Raw genomic sequence first — 11,378 nt, forward strand, 5'->3', positions numbered from 1 at the left:
AAGAGGTTCGGTTCCTAAGAGGGGTTTCGACCCTATTTAGCTGTTTTTCGATATAACTCACCGTTTTGAGCGGTTTTTGGCCAAGTTAAGGGTCGGGATGACTATAAAAAGTTGAAAGAGATTTGGGAGAGATTCACATACTTGGAGAGATTTCACATACTTAGAGAGATTTGGGAGAGATTTCACATACTGGGAGAGATGTCACATACTTGGAGAGATTTCACATACTTAGAGAGATTTGGGAGACATTTCACATACTTGGAGAGATTTGGGAGAGATTTCACATACTGAGAGAGATTTGGGAGAGATTTCACATAGTTGGAGAGATTTGGGAGAGATTTCACATAGTTGGAGAGATTTGGGAGAGATTTCACATATTTGGAGAGATTTAGGAGAGATTTCACATACTTGGAGAGATTTCACATAATTGGAGAGATTTCACATACTGAGAGAGATTTGGGAGAGATTTCACATATTTGGAGAGATTTCACATACTGAGAGAGATTTTGGGAGAGATTTCACATACTTGGAGAGATTTAGGAGAGATTTCACATACTTGGAGAGATTTCACATACTGAGAGAGATTTGGGAGAGATTTCACGTACTTGGAGAGATTTGGGAGATATTTCACATACTTGGAGAGATTTGGGAGAGATTTAATTCTTAGCCATTATTATCGTATAATCTCGTAATGTAAGGCTCGTGAACCCCGTTATACTTCGTTTATGATTGTTTTAAGTCCCCGAGAGGGTCCTTAGTCGTGTTTTGATGCGTTTAACTCCCTCTTTAGGGTTTTTACATTGTTAACACTTAGATTCTTCAAGAAACTTGAATTATTGACATACAAATGCACATGTTTATATATAGAATTACTTTTAGCATACAAGTAGTAATTATGTTTAACCAGTTTGACTTGTTGACCTTGACTTGTTGACTTTGACTTGAATTTGACGGTTGTCACATTATCCCCCCGTTAGAAGGAATTTCTTCTCGAAATTTGCATTTTGAGTGGGACATCAAGGGTTGGGGAATAGATGTGGGTACTTTTGTTTCATTTGGTTTTCTCGTTCCCAAGTAAATTCGGGTCCTCGCTTGGCGTTCCACCGGACCTTTATGATGGGAATGCGGCTTTGATTTCGTCAGGAGGTATCACAAGAGTCTCGTCGGACATACATTTCTTTAAATTTGATGCGTGGATGGTTGGATGTACGTTATTAGGTTCTGGGGCAGTCGGAGTTTGCATACTACCGGGCCAATCCTAGCAAGGATTTCGAATGGTCCGCTGTACCCTGGATTTAGTTTCCCATGTTTACCGAAACATATCATTCTTTTGAATGGTGAGGCCTTCGGTAGAACTCAGTCACCAACCCGCAATTCCGAGGGTTTGCGTTGCTTATCTGTGTAGTTCTTTTGTCGGCTTCGAGATGCCTTCAGTCTTTCTCGAATTTATACTAAGTCATAAGTAATAACTTCCCCTCGGAGCGCTGCATAGGGTCTGCTTTAGTGTTTCTCGTTTGATTAGGTCGGTAGGGAGCATATGGATTCGGTTCGCGAGACTAGACTTATTTGGATGGTAGAACGTTCACTCGCACTCCTGGGTAGCCTTGTCCTGAAGTTCATGGTAGGACTCGTACCTGGTCCATCTATCATTAGCTTGCGCATATAGGTCGTATGTAATTAGGGTTGGTAAGACAGTTGGATGGGTGACTCCGCCCCAAGTCCACAACCAGACAAGGAACAGGAAATAGGGAGGAAACACAAATCTAATGTCCGTAGAATCTTAATTATATATTATCCTCGCGTATACCCTTCTTAGTGATAGACTAACCGTATCCGTCCGAAGATTATGTGCTTGATCTTGTCCTATTATACATGTGATATTCTCGAAGGGTTTACTAGGAATAATTGGAAAAGGTGCGGAAGGTATAATACTCCTCTAGTGAGTGTTTTGGGGTTTCGCAGCGAGAGATGGCCCGGAGGTCCGTGTCGGATTTGCGTTTATAAGAGACGAGGGTTTTGAGGTTAGGTGAAGGGTCTTTTCGTAGCCGTTTAATCGGGGATGTGAGGACTATACCAGTCGACATCGAATGACGTCAACAGATCTTTTTAGTAATACATGTGTTAAGTTATATTCGTATGAATTATTAGAGATGACCCGTGAACCCCGTTATTATCGTATAATCTCGTAATGTAAGGCTCGTGAACCCCGTTATACTTCGTTTATGATTGTTTTAAGTCCCCGAGAGGGTCCTTAGTCGTGTTTTGATGCGTTTAACTCCCTTTTTAGGGTTTTTACATTGTTAACACTTAGATTCTTCAAGACACTTGAATTCTTGACATACAAATGCACATGTTTATACATAGAATAACTTTTAGCATACAAGTAGTAATTAAGTTTGACTGGTTTGACTTGTTGACCTTGACTTGTTGACTTTGACTTGAATTTGACGGTTGTCACACTCTATAAGGCATTCCTTGAGATTTTAAGTACATGAGAACATAACACTACACGTAAAGTAGTTAATACATCATTGTGAGACACTACTTCAATCTGTATCCATCAGGGTACTGAACTAAATCCTAGCTTAGTATAACCAGAGTCTCCTGGAGGGAGAGCATGAGATTTGTGAATAGATCTATTCGGGACTGACAATCCCACACCTGAACTGCTAACTACAGTTAGGCAGGCATGGCTGGGGTAACAAATGTAATATATCTGATACTTGAAGAATGTCGTAAAGGTCACTAGGTCATATCAAGCATGGTTATACGACTCACAATAGTATAAACTAACCTTTTGTTTACGAGATTTCATTCTTCATTAGTTTTATTTTCATTAATAGAGTTATTTCTTACTACAGCTGGAGGATTCCAGGGATTTCAACTCACGGTTTTATTTTAATTAATTAGACTACTATAGATACTGGTGCTATCCAGGGCTTTCAAACAGAACATGTTATACAAACTGGTGATAGCCAGGGTTTTTTTATACAAAAAGGGTTTTCATTCAAAACAACCTTATACAATACATTTGGTGGTAATCAGGCATACAAACTGATACATTATGGAATACTGTAACAAACTCACCAGCTTTAATGCTGATGCTCTTTTCAAAATCGCTTGTATTCTCAGGAAATCAGTAGACAGGTACTCCAGCAGAGTTTTGAGAAGACGGAGCGTATAGAGTTACGTCTTTATATTTTGTTATACTTTTGATGTATATAAATATGAATCAAACAGATGTAAATACCTTTTATATAATCAATGTAATGGTTGTGTTTACTTTGCTTACTATGATGCAATTGTTGTGATACTACATATGACGTCATCCACCCCTGAACGTTTCCACCGTTTCAGTTTGGGGGTGTGACATCATAACCTTCCAGTAACCTAAGTTGGCGATTCCAGAGGTACCAGACGACGAAAATACGATTTTGGAGGCGTTTCTTCTGCGATTTCAACGATTTCTGAAGATCTAAAGACTGTGGATCATCTCCTTCAAGTAGATTAGTAAGATTAGTTGTTTGATGTCTCTTTTTATCTATTTTCATTATATTTTAGCCATGTCTGGCTAAAACCTTAGTTTTCAGTTCTGCAAAGACAAGTACTTTTCATGTGATTGATCATTAGATCTGGTTTTTTATTTGTGTTTCTATCTAGATTCTTCAGTTTTGTTCTTAATGAATGTTTGATTTTTATTCTTGTTAGTCTAATCACCTAGGTAGCGTTTTATCATTGCAGTTAATCAGTTATAGAATACGTAATTGTTCTTGTCAACTGGTAATAAGTAACAAGTAATAAATAGGTTATGTGTTTGGTATTTGACTTTATTATAAACTTAAAAAATCATATATTTATGCTTCCGAGCTTGTGAGAAGTATTGGGTATTGCTGGGAATTTTACAAAGAACTTAATGCAACTTTTCTAATCTTAATTAAGAGCATGTTTGATTAGACAGTAAAAAGTTAGGGTTAATTGAAGAGCTTATTTTGGTTAACTAAATAAGGTAAAAGAGATTATACTAGAGCTTGTTAGTTTTTCTCAGTACCAACTTAGATAGAACGCATCTCAAATAACCAGGTCAATGTTGATTGCATGTTTAGGAAAGTCGCAGCAGAGCTGAAATTGTTTTTAATATTGATTTTCATTTAATTTTAATATCACTGCATTTTTAGTTTTTAGTTTAATCGAAATCCCCATTCTTAATAATTTATGTCTTGACTAGATTGTGCCTAATGCAAAAAAGGTATTGACCATTAGGCTGTGTCCCTGAGGATTCGACCATGCTTCCATGTGCTATATTTTTAGTGCAACCAGCAGTGATAAATTTATTTGTTTAATAAGTGTGTGAAAGTGTGTTAACACCCATCTTTCCGGCCAATACACCAAAAGAGAAGAAAATTTGCACCCGAAAGAAATCAAGTTATACAAGAAGAAGTAGAAAAACTTCTCAAAAAAGGCATGATCAAGGAGGTGATGTTCTCAAGATGGATATCTAATGTAGTTGTGGTACCAAAGAAGAACGATAAATGCAGAGTGTGTGTGGACTATACGGATCTTAACAAGGCTTGTCCCAAGGATCCTTTCCTTTTACCACACATTGATTCCATGATAGACGCAACAGCGGGCCATGAATTATTGACATTCATGGACGTATCAGCAGGATTCCATTAGATCCAAATGGAACACTCCGACCAAGAGGACACAACGTTCATAACCCCAACAGGTATTTATTGTTACACTGCTATGCCATTTGGTCTCAAAAATGCTGGAGCAACATACCAGAGATTAGTGAACAAGATGTGCAAGGTAAAGGTGAGGAACACAATGAAAGTCTAAATTAATGAGATGGTGGTCATGTCCAAAAAAGCTGAAGATCACCTCAAGGATCTTGAAGAAGCCTTCGACATCCTAGACCAATACAATATGAAGCTGAATCCCTCCAAATGCCACTTTGGGATGAGATCGGGTAAGTTCCTAGGATACATGGTGACTAAAAGAGGAATCGAAGCTAGCCCGGAACTAATTAAGGCCATCCTCGACCTAAAATCACCAACCTCGATGAAGGATATCCAGATATTAACAGGAAGAGTGGCAGCATTAAACAGGTTCATCTCAAGATCCTCAAAAAGATGCAAGCCTTTCTACGACGTCTAGAATAAGAACAAGAGATTCGAGTGGACTCATGAACATGAAGATGCTTTCCAAGATCTTAAAAAATACTTAAGCTCACCACCCCTATTGGGAAAAACCATTAGATGGGCAGCGAATCCTTCTTTAGCTCTCATTATCGTCAAACGCGGTGAGCGTTGTACTAGCCAAGGATCTTGATGAGAACCAACATCCCATATAATATGTAAGTAAGAGTCTCCTGGATCCTGAGACCACATACTCTCACATTGAAAAAATCATACTTGCATTAGTAACAACTTCTACTAAATTAAGACATTATTTTGAAAACACCCTATAGTTGTAAGAACTAACTATCCAGTTAAGAATGTTATGAGAAAACTAGAAATGTTGGGAAGAATGGGAAAATGGTCTATGAAGCTAAGCACATATGACATAGAGTACGAACCAACATCCTCCATAAAGTCCCAAGCATTGTCAGATTTTGTGGCTGACTTTATTGACGATCTAAGAGTTGAAGTCGAAATAGAAGCCAAGCAACTTCTAAAAGAGGAAAACATGGGAAGATGGACATTGTTCACAGATGGAGCATCGAACCAAAAATGAACTGGCTTAGGGATCATACTAGAATCAGCATAGGGGGACATCTTACCCCAGACAACTAGTTGTGAATTCAATGCAACCAACAACAAAGCAGAATATGAGGCACTAATTATGGGAGTATAATTAGCCAAAGATCTTCGAATCAAGGATCTTTAAGTATTCTTAGATTCTTTACTACTAAATAACAATTTTAATGGATCATATGCAGTAAAAGGAGAAAAGATAGCTCTATATCTCTAAATCCTCAAAAACCTGGCCTTAGAATTCGAAACATTCAGCCTAGACCATGTTCCTAGAAAAGACAATGTTTAGGCAGATGCTCTAGCCAATCTAGGATCTTCCTTGAGAATCCCGGCGGAAACCAAGATCCCGGTAATCCACATATTTGTCCCGGCAATCAAGGATCCCACCAAGAAATGTAACGCCCCGTTCCTGGTACGCATCAGTTCATTTAATATTAATTTTTGAAAAAACTACTCGACGAGTTGGTAGCCCTAACTCGTCGAGTAGATGCCAGATTAGACGCATGGATTTAAATGGGCTACTCAACGAGTCGAAGCCTAGACTCAACGAGTAGGTCTGTCAGGAGGAAACCCTATCTTCGGGGTTTTGCACCCTATTTAATCCACTTAACCCCCTTTTGGGCCTCCCTTACCAGCCTCCATGTCCTCCAAAACCATAATTCGTTGTGAGCTTTATCCTTGAGAGATTATTGAGGTTTTGAGTGTGTTTTTGTGATATATAAGAGAGTTGGAAGAGCTTGGAGCCATGAAGCTTGTAGAGAAGATCAAGATCCAGGATTTCATTCATCTTTGGCAACCTTCTGAGGTAAAAAGCTCTTAGCTTGATAACCCATAGCTTAGATCTCTTTTAGTGTTGATTTATGGGTCTTTTTGATCCCTTTGAGAAGGATAAGTTACTATCCATGGGTTGTATTCCAAGCAATCCCTTTTTCCTGTGATATTTAGCCTCTAGAACCATAAAAGAGATCTTGAACCCGTTTTTGTCCAAGCAATGGTCATGTTCATGGAAATAGGTTGCTGTAACTTGAGTTTGGGTCCATTTAAGGTGTGCAAAGCCATCAAGTCTCCAAATTTATAGAAATGGACCATGGAAACGATCTGGATCTGTATTTTGGAGCCTTAGAAGTGTAAAATCAGTTGTTTAGGTTAGATCTGTAAGGGAGTCGACGAGTTCATATGGGAACTCGGCGAGTCCGATCAAGGATCCTCGATGATGTTCATGAAACTTGACGAGTTCTCTAGGAATTCGACTAGTTGGATCATCTTGTCCCTTTTCGTGCTTACGGTTTTTAGTTTTGGTTTCACGTACTTCCACTAGCAAAGGGAATGGCTCGGGATGATCGCATGGCACACACCACGGTCTTTAGCCTGGGAGATTTACTTTGATATGTGATATGAGATTTTGATATGCTGACAGATATTATGATATTTTGGGACACATGGTTTATGATTTTATACTATGACGGTGATATTATTGTTTTAATAATGATTTAAAAACGAAATTTTTGGGTTGTATTTTTGGGACATTTCAAGTTGGTATCAGAGCCTTGGTTTGAGGGATTCGGGCACACTCTCGGGTGTGTCTGAACTCAAACTAAGGAATTGGTATGAAATTTTTCAAAAGAAAATCATTTTTATAAAAAGAACTTTGAGAAAAAGAAAAGAATTTTAGAAAAGAGGAAACAATTTTGAAAGAGAAAACGGGTGTGGTGCATGCAATCAGCCGAGCTCAACTAAGTACTCCCAAATTACCCATACAAATTTATGTTATGATATGTTTATCAGCTTTATGAGAACAACATGCTAGATTAGGACTAAGGATCTAGGAAGGACGCCTTATGTGCCTGTTATATGTCTGTCAGCTTTGTGAGAAATGGATGCTAGTACAGATCAGTCAGTATGATAGCCAGAGTAGTATATGCTTGATCATGTGTACTCAATGCTTGAATGCTGCCTGCTTTCTGCTTTTAGGAGTTCTAGCTATCTTTTTCTAACTAGTAAACGAATATGTTAAGTTACATACTGCAAGGAATAAATAATTTCAGAAGGTTAGCTCTAGCTCTATTTCGCAGCTCTTGTTTGAGTCCAAACATTGTAGGGTAGGATCTCTTATTCGAAGAATTATCTAGTCTTAGTGGTATGTAATAGTATTCGCGAGCTAGTTAGGGAAAGATAGCAGGGACTTCTTATGCAGCTGATGGTGGAGAGCGGGATGTTGATTACCTTAGGGCACACCTAGGATGAGAGTATCTTGTGAAGCAGTAGTAGTAGAAGGGACTTGGTGGAGTCAAGACAGTTCTTGAGGAAAGCACGGATAGATGTGGAAGGTAGTATGGGCCCGTACTACTGAAAGAAGAGGATTCGTACTCGAATCAAGGAAGGCTGAGATGAACCTGGGGAACTTGTAGTGTATGTGAGCCCTCGACTTATGTTTAGTATTCTGATGTTTGTTATGATGTATTTTAGTATGGTGGTTCTACGCCCTAGACCAACAGTTGGCAGTTCAGGTGCTGGTGAGGGATCATGCTTAGGCTCTGGAGCTGAGCAGCTAAACGAGCAGACTAGGGAGTTCCTCTCCTCAGATATCACGTGCAGCATACTAGACCTGACTCCTGTGATCTTTGGCATGATCAAGGAGGGCATTCTTGAGCTTTTGGATGAGAGGTTGAGTGCTTTCCGCACTGAGGTGGCAGCCATGATGGGGTCGCACACACTGATTTTCAGGGAGTTCAGGGCTTGTGGAGCTCCCGACTACCATGGGGCTCGGGACTCCATTGCGAGTACCAGATGGTTGGCTGATGTCGCCAACACATTCCACACCAGCAGATGTCCCGAGGGGGACAAGGTCCGACTTGCGTCCTGTCTTCTGAAGTACAGGGCACGTGATTGGTGGGAGGAGGTCGGATGAGCCATTGGTGATGATACAATATTGGATGCGATGACCTGGACTGATTTCACGACCAGGTTTAGGGCCAAGTTCGCACCTGTTATTGAGGTGCAACAACTTGATAGGGAGTTCCAGGATCTCCAGCAGACGACAGAGACAGTGGCGGAGATTACCGCCAAGTTTAGGGAGAGCGCCCTTCTCGTTCCGCGGTATGTGGCGGACGAGGAGATGAAAAAGGCTTGATACCATGTGATGCTGAGGAGTGATATCAGACAGTTTGAGAGCCGGTCCAGCTGCAAGACGCTGGAGGATATCATAGCGAGGGCTCGTGAGAGGGAGATTGATTTAAAGATGGAGAGGAAGAGGAAGCCAAAGGTAGTGTCTGTAACAGAGGGCTCGTGCAAAAAGCCCAAGGTAGAGTCCCGAGGGAGGGGCCAACAGGGCCGAGGCCGCTGTGGCAAGTGAGGCAGGGGGCATGAGGGGTCGTGTAGGGCAGGTAGTTCGGGCTGCTTCAAGTGCGGCCGAACTGGACATTTCAGCAGGGATTGTACTGCCACTACCACCACCACTACAACATCTGATCTGATTTGCTTTCAGTGCAATCAGAGGGGACACAAGAAGTCCCAGTGTCCGAGTCTAGCATCAGCGGGACAGGTGGTGGCACCCGCTCCTACCACTTTGAGGATTACAGATGGCCGTCAGGGTCGGGCTGAGGCGCCAGTGGCAAAGAGCAGAGCCTTCCAGTTGACAGCAGAGGAGGCACATGCAGCTCCTGATGTGGTTATGGGTATGTATCTTCTCCATTATCTCTTTATTATTTCTGATTATTACTCATATTTGTGTGTTTGTTTATAGGATCGTTCTTAGTGAACGACATATCAGCTATGGTACTGTTTGATTCGGGGGCTACCTGATCTTTTGTGTCGCTCGCACTTAGAAAGCGATTTAGTAGAGCTCCGGGGGAGCTGGATTGCCCACTTGGTGTAGAGATAGCAGATGATAGGACCGTCAGGGTTGCTAGGGTTCACCTAGGGTGTACGCTTCTGTTATTCGATCAGTAGTTTTCAGTAGACCTGGTTCCTATTCCCCTGCGCGGGAACAAGGTTATAATGGGTATGGATTGGTTGAGCCCCAATGGGGCAATGATTGACTGCGAGCAGCAGCTAGTGAGGGTTCGTACTCCTAGTGGGGGAGAGCTAGTGATTCAGGGTGAGAGGCCACAATGCGGATTGATTCTCTGTTCAGCAGCGAGGCCGAGGCGCCACCTTCAGCAGGGTTGCGTCGGATATGTCGCCTATGTCATGGATACCCGGAATAAGGGTAAGGCGACAGTTGATGATGTACCGGTTGTACGAGAGCACCCGAACGTATTCCCGGAGGATTTACCTAGGATACCTCTAGGGACAGGTTGATCTTAGGATTGACCTGGTTCTCGGTGCGGCTCCGATAGCCAAGGCACCGTGACGGTTGGCTCCTCCCGAGATGCAGGAGTTGTCTACGCAGCTGAAAGAGCTGCTAGACAAGGGTTTTATCAGGCCGATCAGTTCACCATGGGGAGCTCAGATCCTATTTGTGAAGAAGAAGGACGGGTTACATCGCATGTGCATAGACTACCGGGAGCTGAATAAGGTAACAGTGAAGAACCGTTACCCACTTTCGAGGATATATGATTTATTTGACCAGCTTCAGGGAGCATCTTGGTTCTCCAAGATTAATCTACGGTCAGGGTATCACCAGATGCGATTCAGGGAGGATGATGTGCAGAAGACAAATTTTAGGACTCGCTATGGTCATTATGAGTTTCTGGCGATACCGTTTAGGCTCACCAATGCTCCAGCCGCTTTCATGGACCTCGTGAACCGCGTGTGCAGACCGATGTTGGATCGGTACGTAATAGTTTTCATTGATGACATCTTGGTTTACTCCAAGACTCATAGAAGCATGAGGAGCACCTGAGGGAGGTGCTGGAGACACTGAGGAAGGAGATACTTTTCACAAAGTTCTCCAAGTGTGAGTTCTGGTTGCGCGAGGTTTAGTTCCTTGAGCATCTTGTCAACCAGAAGGGTATTCTCGATCCGGCCAAGATAGAGGCCGTGATGCAGTGGGAGATTCTGAGGTCTCCAACTGAGATTCGGAGTTTCCTGGGTCTGGCAGGCAGGGTATTACAGGAGATTTATTGAAGACTTCTCCAAGATTGTAGTTCCGTTGACCCGACTTACCAAGAAGTCGGTGGTTTTCCGCTGGGGGCCTGAGCAGTAGGCAACCTTCGAGACCCTCAGACGACGGTTATGCGAGGCACCGATTTTGACCTTGCCAGAAGGTGTAGATGACTTCGTAGTTTACTAGGATACGTCAATCATAGGCATAGGAGCAGTTTTGATGTAGTGGGGTCATGTGATAGCTTATGCTTCGAGGCAGTTGAAGCCTCATGAGGCTAACTATTCGACACACGATTTAGAGCTGGGGGCAGTGGTGTTCATCCTCAAGATTTGGCGGCATTACCTCTATGGGGTCCGATGTACCATTTACACGGATCACAACAGTTTGAGGTACCTCATGGATCAGCCGAATCTGAACATGAGGCAGCGTCGGTGGTTAGATGTGGTGAAGGACTATGATTGTGAGATCCTTTACTACCCGGGCAAGACCAACTTTGTGGTTGATGCCCTGAGCCGCAAGGCAGTAGCGGCCCCGATCTGAGTCATCTGTCTGAGGATGACAGTGATTAATCCATT

This window comes from Lactuca virosa, chromosome 1 (genome assembly GCF_052849685.1).
Source record: "Lactuca virosa cultivar CGN04683 chromosome 1, Lactuca_virosa_CGN04683_v6, whole genome shotgun sequence".
Classification (NCBI taxonomy): Eukaryota; Viridiplantae; Streptophyta; class Magnoliopsida; order Asterales; family Asteraceae; genus Lactuca; species Lactuca virosa.